General features: G+C 38.4%; 1 non-coding gene across 1 annotated transcript; it reads left to right on the forward strand.

Moving 5' to 3' along the window:
• Positions 1-265: 265 nt before the first annotated feature.
• Positions 266-374, forward strand: LOC112753328 (small nucleolar RNA R71). The gene has a single exon (XR_003177719.1). It is a non-coding gene; the product is annotated as a small nucleolar RNA R71 (small nucleolar RNA).
• The last annotated feature ends 21,017 nt before the right edge of the window (positions 375-21,391 follow it).

Consider the following 21,391-nt stretch of genomic DNA (forward strand, 5'->3'; position numbering starts at 1 on the left):
ACTTGCTGAGTCAATATTTTGTTCTGAGCCAATATGGCATTCAGAGTATCAATCTCAAGAACTCCTTTCTTCTTATTTGTCCCATTATTCACAGGATTCCTTTCAGAAGTGTACATGAATTGATTATTTGCAACCATTTCAATGAGTTCCTGAGCTTCTGCAGGCGTCTACTTCAAATGAAGAGATCCTCCAGTAGAGCTGTCCAATGACATCTTGGACAGTTCAGATAGACCATCATAGAAGATACCTATGATGCTCCATTCTAAAATCATGTCAGAAGGACACCTTCTGATCAATTGCTTGTATCTTTCCCAAGCTTCATAGAGGGATTCACCTTCCTTCTGTCTGAAGGTTTGGACTTCCACTCTAAGCTTACTCAATTTTTGAGGTGGAAAGAACTTTGCCAAGAAGGCATTGACTAGCTTTTCCCAAGAGTTCAGGCTTTCTTTAGGTTGTGAGTCCAACCATGTCCTAGCTCTATCTCTTACAGCAAAAGAGAAGAGCATAAGTCTATAGACCTTAAGGTCAACCCCATTGGTCTTAACAGTATCACAGATTTGCAAGAATTCAGCTAAGAACTGATGAGGATCTTCTAATGGAAGTCCATGAAACTTGCAATTCTGTTGCATTAGAGAAACTGATTGAGGTTTAAGCTCAAAGTTGTTTGCTCCAATGGCAGAGATAGAGATACTTCTCCCATAGAAGTCGGGAGTAGGTGCAGTAAAGTCACCAAGCACCTTCCTTGCATTGTTGGCATTGTTGTTGTTTTCGGCTGCCATGGCTTCTTCTTGTTTGAAAATTTCTGTTAGGTCCTCTACAGAGAGTTGTACTTTAGCTTCTCTTAGCTTTTTTTTCAAGGTCCTTTCAGGTTCAGGATAAGCTTCAACAAGAATGCCCTTGTCCTTGCTCCTACTCATATGAAAGAGAGAAGAGAAAAGTATGGAATCCTCTATGTCAAAGTATAGAGATTCCTTGAGGTGTCAGAGGAAAAGAAGAATAGAAGGAGGAGGTAGAGAGGAAAGAATTTGAACTTATAGAGAGAGAGTCTGAATTGCTGATAGTGGAGGAGTGTTAGTCCTTAAATAGAAGGATGTGAGAAGAGGGGAAGAATTTTCGAAAACAAATTAAAAATATTTTGAAATAATTAAAAGAAATTTTTTTTTCTTTTTTAAAAAATGGTTGATGATTTTCAAAAATTGAAATTAAGAAAGTAGTTAAGTGGTTTTGAAAAAAGATTTTGAAATTAGAAATAAAAAAGATATGATTGAAAATAAATTTTGAAAAAGATGTGATTGAGAAGATATGATTGAGAAAATATGGTTTTCAAAAAGGTATGATTGACAATCAATTAAAAAGATTTAATTTTTAAAATTAATGACTTGGCTAACAAGAAATTTAAAAGATATGATTCTAAAATTCAAAATTTAATCCTTTCTTAATAGGCAAGAAATTTTTGAATCACATCTCTAATTGTTAGCAAGGATTTTTGAAAATAGTAAAAAAAAATAAAAAATGGAAGGAAATTGATTTTGAAAAGATATGATTGAAAAGATATGATTTGAAAAAGATTTGATTTAAAAACAAAATCTTCCCTCTTGTGCCATCCTGGCATTAAATGCCCAGAATGGTATCCATTCTGGCGTTTAACGCCCAAAATACTACCTTTTTGGGCGTTTAACGCCCAGCCAGGTACCCTGGCTGGCGTTTAAACGCCAGTTTTCCTTCCTCACTGGGCATTTTGAACGCCCAGCTTTTTCTGTTTAATTCCTCTGCTGAATGTTCTGAATCTTCAATTCTCTGTATTATTGACTTGAAAAGGCACAATCTTGAAAATTTTTTTGAATTTCTAATGATGAAAAATAACAAAATGAAACTAATCATGTAAAACTAAGATCAAATAAACAAAGCATTCAGGACACTAAACTTAGAAATTTTCATATTAGAGACACTAACAAATTTAGAATACATATGAGAAACAACAAAACACACAAAATAAGAGAATTTAAAGATCAGAGCAAGGAAATCATCAAGAACAATTTGAAGATGAATGAAGAACATAATGCATATATTCGAAAAAAGTAAGAAGAATAAAGACATGCAATTGACACCAAACTTAAAAATTGACACTAGACTCAAACAAGAAACACAAAATATTTTTGGTTTTAAGATTTTATTAATTTTTTTTGTAATTTTTCGAAAATTATTTGGAAGAAGAAAATAAGGAGTTCAAAATTCTTAATGAGAATTCCAGGAATCATGCAATGTTAGTCTAAAACTCCGGTCCAGGAATTAGACATGGCTTACTAGCCAGCCAAGCCTTCAATGAAAGCTTCGGTCCAAAACACTAGACATGGCCAATGGCCAGCCAGGCTTTAGCAGATCATTACTTTCAATAGAAAAATTGATAGAGATCAACAAGCTCTTGTGATGATAAGTTGAAATCTCGGTCCAAAAGATTAGACATGGCTTTACAGCCAGCCAGATTTCAACAGATCATCATGAAACTCTAGAATTCATTCTTAAAAACTCTGAAGAATAGAATAGAAATATTTTTTTTTTCGAAAATAAAAAATAAAAAGCTTAAACATAAAATAAAATTACCTAATCTGAGCAACAAGATGCACCGTCAGTTGTCCAAACTCGAACAATCCCCGGCAACGGCGCCATAAACTTAGTGCACGAAATTGTGATCATCAATGGTGCCAACAACTTGGTATGCACAATTGTAATCTCAACTCTTTGTCACAACTCCGCACAACTAACTAGCAAGTGCACTGGGTCGTCCAAGTAATAAATCTTAAGTGAGTAAGGGTCGATCCCACGGAGATTGTCGGCTTGAAGCAAGCTATGGTCATCTTGTAAATCTCAGTCAGGTGGATTCAAATGGTTATGGAGTTTAAGATAATTAAAAAAAAACATAAAATAAGATAGAGATACTTATGTAATTCATTGGTGAGAATTTTAGATAAGCGTATGAAGATGCTTTGTTCCTCCTAAACTTCTGCTTTCCTATTGCCTTCTTCCAATCGTTCATACTCCTTTCCATGGCAAGCTTATGTTGGGTTTCACCGTTGTCAATGGCTACCTCCCGTCCTCTCAGTGAAAATGGTCCAAATGCACTGTCACCGCACGGCTAATCATCTGTCGGTTCTCGATCATGTTGGAATAGGATCCATTGATCCTTTTGCGTCTGTCACTATGCCCAACACTCGCGAGTTTGAAGCTCGTCACAGTCATCCCTTCCCAGATCCTACTCGAAATACCACAGACAAGGTTTAGACTTTTCGGATCTCAAGAATGCTGCCAATTGATTCTTGCCTATACCACGAAGACTCTGATCTCATGGAATGGAAGGCTCGGTTGTCAGGCGAGGCAACCATGCATCATGAACCAGGAGGCTAAGAGATACACACTCAATCGAAGGTAGAACGGAGGTGGTTGTCAGGCACGCGTTCATAGGTGAGAATGATGATGAGTGTCACGGATCATCACATTCATCAGGTTGAAGTGCGAGTGAATATCTTGGAATAAGAATAAGCTTGAATTGAATAGATAAACAATAGTACTTTGCATTAATTTATGAAGAACAGCAGAGCCCCACACCTTAATCTATAGTGTGTAGAAACTCCACCGTTGAAAATACATAAGAACAAAAGGGCCTAGGCATGGCCGAATGGCCAGCCTCCCAAAGATGAACATACAAGTTTGAAAGATATATATGTGATGGTGTGTAAATACAATAGCAAAAGGTCCTATTTATAGAAAACTAGTAGCCTAGGGTTACAGAAATAAGTAATTAATGCAGAAATCTTCTTCGGGCCCACTTGGTATGTGCTTGGGCTGAGCATTGAAGCTTTCACATGTAGAGACTTTTCTTGGAGTTAAACGCCAGATTTTGTGCCAGTTTGGGCGTTTAACTCCTGCTTTCATGCCAGTTCTAGCGTTTTGACGCCAGAATTTTTATGCTGACTTAGAACGCCGGTTTGGGCCATCAAATCTCGGGCAAAGTATAGACTATTATATATTGCTGGAAAGCCCAGGATGTCTACTTTCCAAAGAAATTGAGATCGTGCCAATTGGGCTTCTTTAGCTCCAGAAAATCTACTTCGAGTGCAGGGAGGTCAGAATCCAACAACATCTGCAGTCCTTTTTCAGCCTCTGAATCAGATTTTTGCTCAGGTCCCTCAATTTCAGCCAAAAAATATCTGAAATCATAAAAAAACACACAAACTCATAGTAAAGTCTAGAAATGTGATTTTTATTTAAAAACTAATAAAAACATAAGAAAAACTAACTAAAATATACTAAAAAGATACTAAAAACAATGCCAAAAAGCGTATAAATTATCCACTCATCAGTCCCCTCCACCGGGATTTCAATTTCCCGGGGAATAATCTAAGTCTAGAGTTAAACAGCAGAACCTTTTGTCCTGGTTCAAAGACTCTGGATGACAGTTTCTTATCATGCCACCTTTTTACTTTCTCCTTTTAAATTTTTGCATTTTCGAAAGCATTGAGTCCAAATTCCTCTAGCTCATTTAACTAGAGTAATCTCTTTTCTCCAGCTAACTTAGCATCCAGGTTTAGGAATCTGGTTGCCCAGTAGGCCTTATGCTCCAGTTCCACGGGCAGATGATAGGCCTTGCCATACACAAGCTGGTATGGAGAGGTTCCTATACGAGTCTTGAATGCTGTTCTGTATGCCCACAGAGCATCATCCAAGCTTTTTGCCCAATCCCTTCTACGGACGATTACAGTCCGTTCCAAAATTCTTTTTAGTTCTCTATTAGAGACTTCAGCTTGCCCATTCATCTGTGGATGATATGGAGTTGCTACCTTGTGGCTAATTCCATACCGAACCATAGCAGAGTAAAGCTGTTTATTGCAGAAATGAGTGCCCCTATCACTGATTAGTGCTCTAGGGACACCAAACCTGCTGAAGATATGTTTCTGGAGGAACTTCAGCACTGTCTTAGTATCATTAGTGGGTGTGGCAATTGTCTCTACCCATTTAGATACATAGTCTACTGCCACCAGAATATACGTGTTTGAGTATGATGGTGGGAAAGGCCCCATCAAGTCAATACCCCATACATCAAACAACTCAATCTCCAAGATCCCTTGTTGAGGCATGACGTAACCATGAGGCAGATTACCAGCTCTCTGGCAGCTGTTCACAGTTACGTACAAACTCTCGAGAATCTCTATAGAGAGTAGGCCAGTAGAAGCCACATTAGAGAACCTTGGTGGCTGTTCGCTCACCTCCGAAATGGCCTCTATATTGTGATCCATGGCAATGTCATAAGATCTTCTGTGCCTCTTCCTTGGGCACACATCTACAGATTATTCCATCTACACATCTCTTAAAGATATATGGTTCATCCCATAAGTAGTACTTTGCATCAGAAATCAATTTCTTAATTTGCTGCCTGCTGTACTCTTTGGGTATAAATCTTACAGCTTTATAGTTTGCAATGTCTGCAAACTATGGTGTTTTCTGAATGGCAAATAATTGCTCATTCAGAAAGGTTTCAGAAATCTCAATAGAGGGGGGGAGGCCCCTTCTACTGGTTCTATCCGGGACAGATGATCAGCCACTTGGTTCTCTGTCCCTTTTCTGTCTCTTATTTCTATATCAAACTCTTGCAGAAGCAACACCCATCTTATGAGCCTGGGTTTTGAATCCTGCTTTGTAAGTAGATATTTAAGAGCAGCATGGTCAGTGTAAACAATCACTTTTGATCCTACTAAGTATGATCTAAACTTGTCAATGGCATAAACCACTACAAGCAGCTCTTTTTCTGTGGTTGTGTAATTTTTCTGTGCATCATTTAAAACACGGCTAGCATAATAAATGACATGCAGAAGCTTGTTATGCCTCTGTCCCAGTACTGCACCAATGGCATGGTCACTAGCATCACACATTAGTTCAAATGGTAATGTCCAGTCTGATGCAGAAATAACTGGTGCTGTGACCAGCTTAGCTTTCAGAGTTTCAAACGCTTGCAGACACTCTGTGTCAAACACAAATGGCGTGTCAGCAGCTAGCAGATTGCTCAGAGGTTTTGCAATTTTTGAAAAATCCTTTATAAACCTCCTATAGAATCCTGCATGCCCCAGAAAGCTTCTGATTGCCTTAACATTGGCAGGTGGTGGTAATTTTTCAATTACTTCCACTTTAGCTTGATCCACCTCTATTCCCTTGTTTGAAATTTTATGCCCAAGGACAATTCCTTCAGTCACCATAAAGTGACATTTTTCCCAGTTTAAAACTAGGTTGGTCTCTTGGCATCTTTTCAGAACAAGTGCTAAATGGTCAAGGCAGGAGCTGAATGAGTATCCAAATACTGAAAAGTCATCCATGAAGACTTCCAGAAATTTCTCTACCATATCAGAGAAGATAGAGAGCATGCACCTCTGAAAGGTTGCAGGTGCATTGCACAGACCAAAAGGCATCCTTCTGTAGGCAAACACTCCAGAAGGACATGTGAATGCTGTTTTCTCTTGGTCCTGAGGATCTATTGCAATTTGGTTGTAACCTGAATAGCCATCCAAAAAATAGTAATATTCATGACCTGCTAGTCTCTCTAGCATCTGGTCTATGAATGGTAAAGGAAAGTGATCCTTCCTAGTGGCTGTATTGAGCCTTCTGTAATCAATACACATACGCCACCCTGTAACTGTTCTTGTAGGAACCAGTTCATTCTTTTCATTATGAACCACTGTCATGCCTCCCTTCTTGGGGACAACTTGGACAGGGCTCACCCAGGGGCTATCAGAAATAGGATAAATAATCCCAGCCTCTAGTAACTTGGTGACCTCTTTCTGCACCACCTCCTTCATGGCTGGATTTAGCCGCCTTTGTGCTTGAACCACTGGCTTAGCATCTTCCTCCAATAGGATATTGTGCATGCATCTTGCTGGGCTGATGCCCTTAAGATCATTTATGGACCACCCAAGAGTTGTCTTGTGCGTCCTTAGCACTTGAAGTAGTGCTTTCTCCTCCTGTGGATTTAAAGCAGAGCTTATGATCACCGAAAAAGTATCACCTTCTCCCAGAAATGCATATTTCAGGGATGGTGGTAGTGGTTTGAGCTCGGGTTTAGGAGGTTTCTCCTCTTCCTGAGGAATTTTCAGAGGCTCTTTCATTTTCTCTGATTCCTCCAAATCAGGCTGAACATCTTTAAAGATGTCTTCTAGCTCTGATTCGAGACTCTCAGCCATGTTGACCTCCTCTACCAGGGAGTCAATAATATCAACACTCATGCAGTCTTTTGATGTGTCTGAATGCTTCATTACCTCAACAGCATTCAGCCTGAACTCATCCTCATTGACTCTTAAGGTCACTTCCCCTTTTTGGACATCAATGAGGGTTCGTCTAGTTGCTAGGAAAGGTCTTCCTAGAATGAGAGTTGCACTTTTGTGCTCCTCTATTTCCAGCACTACAAAGTCAGTGGGAAAGGCAAATGGCCCAACCTTGACAATCATGTCCTCAATTATGCCTGATAGATATTTAATGGAGCCATCAGCAAGTTGAAGACATATCCAGGTTAGTTTGACCTCTTCAGTCAAGCCAAGCTTTCTGATAGTGGATGCAGGGATCAGATTGATACTTGCCCCAAGGTCACATAGAGCTGTCTTGGTACAAGTACCCTCTAATGTGCATGGTATCATAAAGCTTCCGGGATCCTTAAGCTTTTCTGGTAAGCTTGTTAGAATGACTGCACTGCATTCTTCAGTGAGAAAAACTTTTTCTGTTTCTCTCCAATCCTTCTTATGACTTAAGATCTCTTTCATGAACTTAGCATAAGAGGGTATTTGCTCAAGTGCCTCTGCAAACGGAATCTTTATTTCAAGAGTCCTGAGATAGTTTGCAAAGCGGGCAAATTGTTTATCCTATTCCGCTTGGCAGAGTTTTTGAGGATAAGACATTTTGGCTTTATATTCTTCAACCTTAGTTGCTGTAGGTTTATTTCCTATAGAGGCAGGTTGAGAAGCCTTCTTAAGGGAGTTATTATTAGCACTTACAGGTGTCTGATCCCTCACTGGCGTTTGAACGCCAGAACTGGACATGGATTGGGCGTTTAACGCCAGTTTTCACCCTTTTCTGGCGTTTGAACGCCAGACTTATTTCTCTCTGGGCTCTTACTATCCTCAGAGGGATTTTGGATAGCAGGTTCCTCATCCTCTGTCAGCTATTCTTTTCTTGGCTTTCTGCTGCTTTGAGTTGAGGTATTTAATATTTTTTCACTTCTTAATTGAACTGCTTGGCACTCCTCTGTTATCTATTTTGATAACTACTGTTTTGTCTGATTCAATTGTGATTCCATATCCTTGTTAGCATTTTTGGTTTCTTGTAGCATCTCCTTAAATTCTGCTAACTGCCTTGTTATAGAAGATAGTTGCTGATTGAGTTCAGCAACTTGTTCTTGAGGACTAAAGTCAGTTGATGCTGCCTTAGCTTCTTCTTTCATAGAGGACTCATTACTTATGTACAGATGCTGATTTCTAGCAACTATATCGATAAGCTCTTGAGCCTCTTCAATAGTCTTTCTCATGTGTATAGATCCACCAGCTGAGTGGTCTAGAGATACTTGAGCTTTTTCTGTAAGCCCGTAGTAGAAGATGTCTAACTGCACCCACTCTGAAAACATTTCAAAGGGGCAATTCCTTAGCATCCCTTTGTACCTCTTCCAAGCGTTATAAAGGGATTCATCATCCTCTTGTTTAAAGCCTTGGATGTCCAGCCTTAGCTGTGTCATCCTTTTTGGAGGGAAATACTGATTCAGAAATTTGTCTCATAATTGTTTCCATGTTCTTATACTTGCTGTAGGTTGGTTATTTAACCACCTCTTAGCTTGATCTTTTACAGCAAATGGAAACAGTAATAATCTGTAGACATCCTGATCTACTTCCTTGTCACGTACTGTGTCAGCAACTTGCAAGAACTGCGCCAGAAACTCAGTATGTTCTTCCTGAGAAAGACCAGAATACTAGCAATTTCGCTGCGCCATGACAATGAGCTGAGGATTTAGCTCAAAACTGCTTACTTTGATGGGAGGTATACAGATGCTACTCCCATATGCAGCAGTAATGGGGTTAGCATATGACCCCAGAGTCCTTCTGGACTGTTCATTTCCATTTAGGTCCATGATGGATAAAAGGAAATTGATATGAATTGCAAATAAAATATATTTTTGTTTTTATTTTATTTAAGTAGAAATAAACCGAATAATTAAAAATAATAAGATAAAATAAAATAATTAGAAATTAAAATATAAATTTTGAAAACTAAGAGAAAAATAAATTTGAAAACTAAAATAATTACTTAATTAAGAAGATTTGAAAAACTTTTGATATGATTTTTGAAAAAGATTTTGAATTTTGAAAATTCAAAACTAAGATAAGATAGAATAAGAAGTTTTAAAATAAAAATCTGAATGTTTAAAGGAAAATTCGAAAATTAATTAAAATAAAGAGAAAATATATTTTTGAATTTAATGAAGAAAGAGAAAAATAGTAAAAATGATACAAAACTTAAATTTTTAGATCAAAACAAAGAAAACAAACAGGAAAACTTTGAATATCACGATGAACGCTAAGAACAACTTTTGAAAAATTTTTAAGAAAATAGAAACACAAAGGACACCAAACTTAAAAAAATTTTATATTCTGAGCACTAATAATTTGAAAAAAAAATTGAAAGAAAAATAAAATCATGCAATTGACACTAAACTTAAAATATGAAACTGAACTCTAGCAGAAAAACTCAATTATTAGTTTATAAAAATTTTCGAAAAAAAATTTTAGAAAAAGAAAATAAGGATTTTAGAACTTTAACCAAAAACAATAATAGAAGATGCAATTTTTTGTGACTCTAAACTAAAAAGGTAGATTTTTCCTAATCTAAGCAAAAAAATAAACCGTCAGTTGTCCAAACTCAAACAATCCCCAGCAACGGCGCCAAAAACTTGGTGCACAAAATTACAATCACACTTTTGTAATTCCGCACAACTAACCAGCAAGTGCACTGGGTCGTCCAAGTAATACCTTACGTGAGTAAGGGTCGATCCCACAGAGATTGTCGGCTTGAAGCAAGTTATGGTTATCTTGTAACTCTTAGTCAGGATATCAATAATAATTCTCAGTTTTAATTGGAATGAATAAAAGAACATGGATTAAATAATACTTGTTATGCAGTAATGGAGAACAGGTTGAGGTTCTGGAGATGCTCTATCTTTTGAATCTCTGCTTTCCTACTGTCTTCTTCTTCATGCACGCAAAGCTCCTTCCATGGCAAGCTGTATGTTGGTGGATCACCGTTGTCAATGGCTACCATCCATCCTCTTAGTAAAAATGGTCCAAATGCGCTGTCACCGCACGGCTAATCATCTGTCGGTTCTCACTCATGTTGGAATAGGATCCATTGATCCTTTTGCGTCTGTCACTACGCCCAACATTTGCGAGTTTGAAGCTCGTCACAATCATCTCTTTCCAGATCCTACTCGGAATACCACAGACAAGGTTTAGACTTTCCGGATCTCAGGAATGGCCGCCAATAATTCTAGCATATACCACGAAGGTTCTAATCTTAGATTAGAAACCCAAGAGATATGCACTCAAGCTATTGCAGATAGAACGGAGGTGGTTGTTAGGCACGCGTTCATAGGTGAGAATGATGATGAGTGTCACGGATCATCACATTCATCAGGTTGAAGTGCGAGTGAATATCTTAGAATAGAAACAAGCATGATTGAATGGAAAACAGTAGTAATTGCATTAATTCATCGAGACACAGCAGAGCTCCTCACCCCCAACCATGGGGTTTAGAGACTCATGCCGTAGAAAATACAATATGAAATGCGTAAAATGTCATGAGGTACATAGTAAGTCTCTAAAAGTAGTTTTTATACTAAACTAGTGACCTAGGTTTATAGAAAATGAGTAAACTAAGATAGATAGTGCAGAAATCCACTTCTGGGGCCCACTTGGTGTGTGCTTGGACTGAGCATTGAGCTTTACACGTGTAGAGGCTTCTCTTGGAGTTAAACGACAGGTTTCAGCTTGTTTGTGGCGTTTAACTCTAGTTTGTAACCTGTTTCTGGCGTTTAACTTCAGAATAGGGCAAGAAGCTGGCGTTTGATGCCAGTTTATGTCATCAAAACTTGGGCAAAATATAGACTATTATATATTGCTGGAAAGCCCTGGATGTCTAATTTCCAACGCAATTGAGAGCGCACCAATTGGGTTTCTGTAGCTCCAGAAAATCCATTTCGAGTGCAGGGAGGTCAGAATCCAACAGCATCTGCAGTCCTTTTTCAGCCTCTGAATCAGATTTTTGCTCAGGTCCCTCAATTTCAGCCAGAAAATACCTGAAATCATAGAAAAATACACAAACTCATAGTAAAGTTTATAAATGTGAATTTTGCATAAAAACTAATAGAAACATAGTAAAAACTAACTAAATCATACTAAAAACTACCTAAAAATAATGCCAAAAAGCGTATAAATTATCCGCTCATCAATGCCCCTATTTGAAAAAAATTCGCTCTATTCTTAACTTTTCTTTTGTTAATTCTATCCTGTAGTGTTAGCTCTTTCTTAATTTCTGGTTTGCTTAGGTTAGATAGAAATACATGTAGTTAGGTAGCTAGGTTGTGGTTAGAGGATTCTAGGCCTGATAAATGCTCCGTTCTTGTTAATCTGATATGGTTGAATGCCATTTGTTTGCTGATTGGTGATGATGTTGATGTCCTATGTAAATCATGTTACTGCTATGTTGATTTTGACTGCTGCCTTGCTGAACTTTAATTGTATGATTGTGCTTGATGCTGCCTGAGCATATGCGATCCTTGCTTATATCATGTTTGCTGCATTTTTGGATTCATATGACAGTTTTTATTGCTGTTTGCTATCCGGAAACATCCGATTTACTGTCGGAATGCTGCCAAAATTTTTGAAAACTTTCCTATCATCAACTTGCAACTTAGGAATTGAACTTGGCGCTTGTTTGACTTGAAAATGATTTTTGTTTTATGCCAAGTACAACTCCTTAGTTGATTTGGCCGGCATTCCCATTTCATTTTGATTCCCGCTTATGTGCATTACACTTGGTTAATCAAAGGACTAATTGACGAATCGCTGTGTCAAATAGCACCTTAGTTAACTATGTCAAGAAGAGCCTTCTTTGTGTTTTCAACATTTCAACTTTAATTCAAATGCTTTCCGACTTCTTGGTTCAAGTTTAATTGTTCATTCTACTTAACCATTGAAGCCTTTTACATTATGTTACCATTTGACTTAAAATTGCCCTTTCTCAATAAAGGTTCTCACATTAGTGATAATTGGTGATCTCCACTAGTGTAACCCTCTCAACTTGACACTGTTTTTTTTTTAAACTCTTTTGGTTACACCAATGCATATTTCACTTCCGTCAACACCAATTTTCATACACTTAGTGACCATGAGCATTGTTGATGCCTTGCTTTCCATTGTATGCTTTTATGCAAATTCATATTTCATTATCAATGACTTGCATCACACTCATGATTGTGAGCATGCTTGTTCTTTATATACCTCTTGAGCTTCTTGTGGTTAAGTTCCGTATTTGTCATGCCACTGATTTCTAACCAGTTTTCTGACTTCTAACTTGTTTAACCGGCTGACTTTTCTTTTTAGTTTCAAATTAACCCTTTCACCATTCTTTTGGGTATGACAATTATTATGCTTAATGAACAAGCATTGTGCGAGTATTGCTTGAATCCTTGTTTGTGGCTCTGATTCATTTTTTATTTCTGTTGCTTGCATTCTAGGAATTCTCTTCTTTAGCTCACTTCATGAATATGTCAATCCTTGATTTATATTCCTCTACTTGGTTTAATTGTTTAAATCCTGTCCTATCTATTTTTCAGGATGTCTGATAGACGGAAAGCAAAGATTACCTCTAGAAAATGGAAGAAATCTCAATCTTCCGCTGCTTCTCCCTTCACCGATTATGCCAAGAACCCTCTTTCAGAGAAGGAGAAAGTAGATCAACTACTGCCTTCCACCGATGCAGACAGGTTTCCTAACCTATACTGTAAGCTCCGCTTCCCGACCTATCGGCCGAAGAACCTCAACATCGAGAAGAAACTGGCCATTCCTACTGACCTAAGGCAATCCATTGAGACTCGTATTGAGGGGATGGGCCTCTCTTTTGTTGATAGGGGGCTAACTCGGGTGAACACGTCATGGGTTCAGGAGTTCTACTGTAATTTCTTCAGACATACCCTTGACTCGGTTCAACTAAGAGGCGGACAGATATTGATCACAGAAGCTGCTATTGAGGATGCACTCCGCTGTCTGCCTAAGACCAGTGATACAGATGCCTATATACAGGCTGAGGTAGAGATGCATTGTATGACATATGATTATGATGCCTTGAGGAGTATAGTTGCCACCCCGGATGCTCCTTGGGAGATGGATGCTGACAATAAGAAACCCAACGGAATGCTATTTGCTCATCTGACGCGGGAGGCTAGGACGTGGTAGCAGATCCTTACCCACTACGTCATGCCGACTGATGGGTTGAAATCAAAATTCCAACACAAAACTCACCGACAAGTGTACCGGGTCGCATCAAGTAGTAATTACTCACAAGAGTGAGGTCGATCTCACAAGGATTGATGGATTGAGCAATTTTAGTTAGATGGTTGATTTAGTTAAGCAGACAGCTTATGATTTGAGTGAATTGTGATAAACAGAAGCTAAATTGCATGAAAATAAAAGGGAGAGGGAGAATTGACAGAAAACTAAAGTGCAGAAGATTAAATTGCTTGAAACTTAAAGTGGAAGTAATGTAAATGACTGAAACTTAAATTGCAAGAAATATAAATAGCTGAAACTTAGAGTGCAAGAAATATAAATTGCTTGAATCTAAATAGCTGAGAAGCTTAAATTGCTTGAAGATTAAAGGGATTTGGGGAGTTTGGATTTAAAATGAAGCAACAGAATGTAAAGAGCAATCAAGAAGAGAAGTGGAAGATGAAATGAGTGCAGCAGATCTAAATAGAAATGGAAAATTGTAGTGAAGAACAAAACAGAAAGTAAATTCAGCTCAATTGTAAAAGCTAGGAAAGAAGTTCAAGATCTCAGGGGCTCAATGAGACTAGAAAACAGATCTAGATCTCAATTTCTTCCTTGATCCAACAGAGAACAATTTGCAGAAGAAAAAAAATGAAAGCAGTAAAGGAAACTTAGATCCAATTCTTAGAACAATTGAGAAGAGAGGTAAAAAATGATTCTCAAACTTAGAATCAGTGAAGCTCTTCAATCTCAATTCAAATTCCAAGAACAGATAGCAAGAGTTGCAGAAGAAATGAAAATGAAGACAGAAAGTTCAATCAAATTCCCAATCCTTAAAATTATGCAGAAGAAAACAAAGATGAATTGCAGATCAAAGATTGAAACAGAATTCCTTCAATCTCAATCCAAAATTCATAAACAGAAAGTAAGAATTGCAGAAGTAAAACAAAGAGGAAGAGAATTCAGATCTCAATCCCAATTCCCCAATTCCAAGCTAAAATGTAAAAGTGAGCTAAAAATAAAACTCAAAATAAGAGAAAGTTCAAAAGTGAAAGTCAAGGTGCTCTACAAATCAAACTAAGTCCTATTTATACACTTTCTATTTTTGATCTTCAGAATTTGGAGTGGGCTTTTTATTTGGTGAAGAATTGAATTTAATTGATTTTTGGACCAAGGCCCTTCCCAGGGAAGCGCTCAGTTGAATGAGCAAACGTAGCGCTACATCGTTTATCTCTTGGGCTCGTGCCTTTGATTTAAAATGGAGCATGGGGACACCTCCAGTGGAGCGTTGGGTGAGTGCACCTAACGTAGCGCTTAATGTCTTGTTCCTTGGCTCATTTTGGTGCGTGACAAGCCTTGGCATAGCGCTCAGTTGCCTATTGTAACGTAGCGCTACAAGCTTTGGGTGGAAGCTCCCTTGTTCGAGCCTTGAGGAATGCATTTTGTGCCAATTTCCTTTCAAGGAGTAGCGCTCAGTTAAAACACATAACTTAGCGCCCTTTCTTTGCTTTGGAGTGAGCTCCACTTTCGAGCCCTGGTGGAACCAATTCGGTGCCCATTTCCTTCATGAAGTAATGGCGCTCAGTGAAGTAAAGTAACTGTGCGCCCCTTCTTTGCTCCCTTTCTTGGTGTAGTGCTTCTCTTGGCTCCCTAGGTGCTTGGTTCGAGACTTGGTGGTTGCATTTTGGGATTTCTTTTGGTGAAGAGTAGCGCTCCTTTCATGCGTGGTTCATGGGTTTGATTCCTGGCTACCCCCCTTTGGCTTCAATGCGCTTTGATTTTCTTTTGGGGAGGCCACGAAAAAGTGAAATGAGTTAACTGAGTGCTACATGTTTTCTTGCTTCCTTGGGCGCTCAGTTAACTTTCTCAACGCAGCGCCATAAGACTTACTCCCTTGGTGCTGGCACTTGGTCTCTAGCGCTCAATTAGTGAGTACCATGGCCTTGCCTTGCATGATGTGCCACGCTTTTGTTTCCTTAGGTGTCCAAAGCGTGCTTTAACTTCAAAAGCGTGCCAAAAATTCCTTTTTTCACCATTTTTTCACCTGCAAGTAATCAAAACAACCAATCAAAGTTTCAACAATTCACAAGTTTTATAAATCATTCAAAAACCAACTAATTTTAGCTTAAACCTTATGATTTTGTGTCAAATAAAGGATGGTTGATTGATTCAACAAAACCAAGTAATTCCACTCCAAATTATTTACTTACAATGCAAGAAAGTGCATAAAACCTAATGAAACAAGTGAAATTTGCTTGAAAAGCTAGCATAAGATGACTTGTCATCACAACACCAAACTTAAACCTTGCTTGTCCCCAAGCAAGCACTAAACATAAGAGAAAATGAAATGAAACAGAGAAGTATGCATGTCCTTATTTAGCAGATAATTGAACTTGGTTCATGGGGTTTTATGCAGACAATGGTAGCCCATTTATTACTTGCTGATAAATAAGAAATGTTTCCGTAAAGGTTCACTAGAGTTGCTTCTATATTGCCTTGCTTTTTGATTGATCCCTTGCTAGCTTTTTCTTTCTTTCTTTTGCTTTAGAAAGCTTATTTGTTAATGAAGGCTTGGTGGCAAATGTTGCAGCAGCCTTTTGGCTCAACTTTGCTCAACATTTCTTCACCACAAACAGATGGCTCACAATTTCTTCCTAGGAGCATTGATGTCCAGCATCTCTTTGGATTACTAAATGCTTTGTAACTAGGTTGCCCTTGATAGTGGACTTTTGGTTGGCAATCCCAGATCAGTTGATCTAAGTGGCCAAGTTTTGAAATATTCCTCAGAACCTACTTGTCCAAGCATATCCCAGTACAAAAACACCACAGACATATGTCCTAGGGTCTAAGCTATTGGTGTCTAGCCTTATTGTTTATTTCTTTGCCCATTCTTAGCTTTTCTTTTTCTTTTTCTTTCTTATTTGCCTTCATTCTCAAAGGGTATTCATTGATAACAGACTTTATAGCAGCAAACTGATTCACACTTCAAAGAACATGTTATTATGCAGCTTTTGTTATTTGAGCTAACCATTAAATCAAACAAGTACCTCTACTGAATGTCATTCTAATTTCTACAACATTGGACAATCACTTTTCTAAATCAAACATTTTTTCTATTATTTATGCAGAAAGGAACAAAACGAAATTCAAGCTAGTGATGGATGACAAGCACAATATGCAGGCTAGCATTCTTAGTAAACATCTCCACTTGCAATTAATTGAACACTTCAGCAAGACATATAGGAATTTCCTAATTAAAGTACTTCAAAGCAACAAGGATTAAGTGTCAATACAACCTGTTGGGAATGTCTTCTCAGCTTTTCCTTCTGTCATCATTATTTTTCTTTGTTGTACTTCCTTTGGACAGTGATGCAGACTCCCTCCACAGGTTGAATATTTTCCTGCATAATCCTCAAAAGTTGCTTGTTTCTCAAGCCCTTAAGCAAATGGTTAGCTAACATAATTTATTTGTGGGCTTTTGAACTTACTTTGGTGTGCGAACACCAAACTTAGTCCCTTGCCAAAGTTTCTTATGCATTAAGTCAACCATATTTATATGAACCCTTTTGTCTTTGCTGAAGGTTATAAAACTAAAAACCAGGAGATAGACAATGGTTCAATGGTTTATCCGATTGCTTGGAGTTAGCAACCCTTTATGCAGAAGGTGAGAATGTGTTTTTAAATGAGATTTTGGTGGAACACCAAACTTAGCATCCTTCACTCTTCCTTAAATTATTTTGGTGTGTAACACCAAACTTAGCTCTTTGCAATACAGATAAAACCACTCAACCTTTTTAATAAAATAGCTTTGAAAAGAAAACTACCTCAGGTTGGGTTGCTTCCTAACAAGTGCTTCTTTATTGTCACTAGCTTGATATCCTTCATTCTTGCTCAACTCAGGTTCTAAATCTCCTTTTCTTTGTCCCATTGACCTCCCAAGTAAGGCTTTGCCCTGTGCCCATTTGCTGTGAACTGGCTTTTTGTTGCTTTGTCTAACAATTCAAGGCTTCCATAAGGGAGAACCTTTGTCACCAAGTAAGGACCAGTCCATTTGGATTTGAGCTTGCCAGGGAAAAATTTGAGCCTAGAGTTATATAGGAGCACTTGTTGTCCTGGTTTAAACACCTTCTTTGAGATCTTCTTGTCATGCCACCTCTTAGCCTTTCCCTTGTATATCTTAGTATTTTTATAAGCTTCTAGCCTAAACTCATCCAACTCATTTAGTTGCAGTAGTCTCTTCTCCCCTGCTGCCTGAGAATCAAGGTTGAGGAGTTTAGTGGTCCAGAAAGCTTTATGCTCAAGCTCTACAGGGAGGTGACAAGATTTGCCATATAGCAGCTGAAAAGGGGATTTTCCAATAGGAGTTTTGAATGCTGTCCTGTATGCCCAGAGTACATTTTCTAGCTTTCTAGCCCAGTCTTTTCTGGTGGCTCCTACAGTCTTCTCTAAAATCCTCTTTAACTCCCTATTTGCAAGCTCAGCCTGGCTATTAGTCTGAGGGTGGTATGGTGTGGCTACTTTATGAATCACTCCATATTTGTGAAGGAGTTTCTCCATCTGCTTGTTGCAAAAATGACCACCACCATCACTGACAAGTCCCTTAGGCACTCCATATCTAGTGAAAATGTGCTTCTTTAGGAATTGAAGAACAATTTGTGAATCACATGTGGTTGTGGCTATTGCTTCTACCCACTTTGAAGCATACTCCACTGCTACCAAAATGTATTTGAAGGAGTAAGAAAGAGGAAAAGGCCCCATGAAGTCAATGCCCCAAAGATCAAATAGCTCCACTTCAAGAATGAAATTTTGAGGCATCTCATTCCTTCTTGTCAATCCTCTAGCTCTTTGGCATTCATTACATTGGTAAACAAACTCTCTGACATCCTTGAAGATGGTTGGCCAATAAAAGCCATTCTGCAGTATTTTAACAGCTGTTCTCTCTAGTCCAAAGTGTCCACCATAGGCTAAACCATGACAATGCCACAATATATCTTTCATTTTATTTTCAGAGATACACCTCCTAATCATTCCATCAGAGCATCTCTTGAATAAGAAAGGTTCGTCCCACAAAAACTTCTTTGCTTCATTGAGTAGCTTTTTCACTTGTTGCTTAGGAAATTCTTGAGGTATCTTTCTTCCCACTTTGTAGTTTGCTATGTCAGCAAACCAAGGTGCTTGCTGAATTTGGAAAAGGTGCTCATCAGGGAATTTTCATTCACTTGCTGTGGTATATCTTGATTGGCTTCTTGTGGCACTCTTGATAAATGATCTGCTACTTGATTCTCACTCTCCTTCCTATCTCTCACTTCAATATCAAATTCTTGTAGCAGCAGTACCCACCTAATAAGCCTTGGCTTTGAATCCTGTTTAGACATTAGATACTTGAGAGCAGCATGGTCAGTATATACTATAACCTTTGAACCAATCAAGTATTGTCTAAACTTATCAAATGCATATACAATTGCCAAAAGCTCTTTCTCAGTGGTGGTATAATTTTTCTGTGTTTCATTTAACACCTTGCTAGCATAATATATGATATGGTGTAGCTTGTCTTTCTTTTGCCCCAACACAGCACCAATTGCAAAGTCACTTGCATTACACATAAGTTCAAAAGGTAGTTTCCAATCAGGGGGTATGATAATTGGTGCTGTAATGAGTTTTCTCTTTAAAGTTTCAAAGGCATGCTTGCAACTGTCATCAAAGATAAATGGGCTATCACTCATTAGCAAATTGCTCAATGGTGTTGTTATTTTTGAAAAATCTTTGATGATCCTCCTATAAAAGCCAGCATGCCCAAGAAAACTTCTCACTGCTTTCACATTAACAGGTATAGAAAGCTTTTTAATGATTTCTATTTTAGCTTTATCAACCTCTATACCTTTGCTTGACACTTTATGCCCAAGAACTATCCCTTCAGGAACCATGAAATGGCATTTCTCCCAATTCAATACCAGGTTAGTTTCTTGGCATCTTTTCAAAACAAGAGTTAAATGATGCAAGTAAGTGTTAAATGAATTGCCAAAGACAGAAAAATCATCCATGAAGACTTCTAAAAATTTTTCCACCATATCAGAGAAAATAGAAAGCATACACCTTTGAAAGGTGGCTGGGGCATTGCATAGCCCAAATGGCATCCTCCTGTAGGAATGGACATGTGAAGGAAGTCTTTTCTTGATCCTTGGGATCCACCGCTATTTGATTGTACCCAGAATACCCATCAAGAAAACAGTAATAGGCATGGCCAGCCAATCTTTCCAGCATCTGGTCAATGAATGGGAGAGGAAAGTGATCTTTCCTTGTATCATCATTCAATCTTCTATAATCTATGCACATCCTCCATCCAGTCACTGTCCTGGTGGGGATCAACTCATTCTTCTCATTGGTGATGACTGTCATTCCTCCTTTTTTTGGTACAACTTGAACCGGACTCACCCATGAGTTGTCAGAGATTGGAAAGATTATCCCAGCATTCTATAGCTTCATAACTTCTTTTTGAACCACCTCCTTCATGGCTGGGTTGAGCCTTCTTTGGGGTTGAACTATAGGTTTTGATTCTTCCTCCAATAGAATTTTATGCATACAAATGGCAGGGATGATACCTTTGATATCCTCAATTGTCCAACCCAAGGCTGTCTTGTGAGCTTTTAATACTTCAATCAACTTTGTTTCTTCTTCCATGTTCAAGGAAGAGTTTATGATTACTGGCAGGGCTTCTGCTTCTCCAAGAAATACATATATGAGATGAGGGGGAAGAGACTTCAACTCCTGTTTTGGCTTCTCCTTTTCCTTGTCTTCAATGGAGATCTCTGCCATTCCCTCTCCTTGTTCCTCCTGATTGTCATCTTCCAGTAACTCCTCCTCCACTTCTTCTTCCTGTTGCTCATGACAATTGGCTTCTAACATTTCTTCCACAAAGCTTTCTATCATATCCACTTTCATGTAGTTCTCTTGCTCAGGAGGATGTTGCATTGATTTGAAAACATTGATGACCATTTGCTCATTGTGCACTCTGAAGATCATTTCTCCCTTTTCTACATCAATAATAGCTCTTGCTGTACCTAGAAATGGTCTTTCCAGGATAATTGAGTTATTTTCTTCCTCCTCTGTGTCCAGGATCACAAAGTCTGCAGGGAAGATGAACTCTCCAACCTTCACTAATAGATTTTCCACAACTCCATTGGGTGTCTTGATTGATCTATCAGCCATCACCAAAGACATCCTGGTAGGTTTGATTTCTTCTATGGCAAGCTTTCTCATCATTAAGAGGGGCATTAAGTTGATACTAGCACCTAGAACGCAGAGAGCTTTCTCTAATGTCATCTTGCCTATGGTGCATGAAACTACAAAGCTTCCTGGATATTTGAGCTTTGGTGAAATACCCCTTTGAATCACAGCACTGCATTCTTCAGTGAGCATAATGGTTTCCTTCTCATACCAACTTCTCTTTTTGTTAATGAGCTCCTTCAAGAATTTTGCATATAGAGGCATCTGCTCTAATGCTTCAGCCAGGGGGATATTGATCTCCAACTTCTTGAAGACTTCAAGGAACTTGGAGAAGTGTTGATCCTTGGTTTCCTTGTTGAACCTTTGAGGATATGGCAAGGGAGGTGTGTGAGCCTTCACTAACTGCTTCTGTCCTTGAGATGGTTCCTTTATTTCTTGCTTCCCTTTCCTTAAATCTTGTGGCTAGTCATCTTTCTCTTTAAGCTCTTCTTTGTCCTTCTTGTTAAGCATAACTTCTTCCTTGTGGCTGACTTCATTTTTCTCAGATGGTTCTTTGTCATTCTCCTTTGGCTTCTTATTGGCTTCAGTGTTACTCACCAAGGTTT

Source organism: Arachis hypogaea, chromosome 15 (assembly GCF_003086295.3).
Source record: "Arachis hypogaea cultivar Tifrunner chromosome 15, arahy.Tifrunner.gnm2.J5K5, whole genome shotgun sequence".
Lineage (NCBI taxonomy): Eukaryota > Viridiplantae > Streptophyta > Magnoliopsida > Fabales > Fabaceae > Arachis > Arachis hypogaea.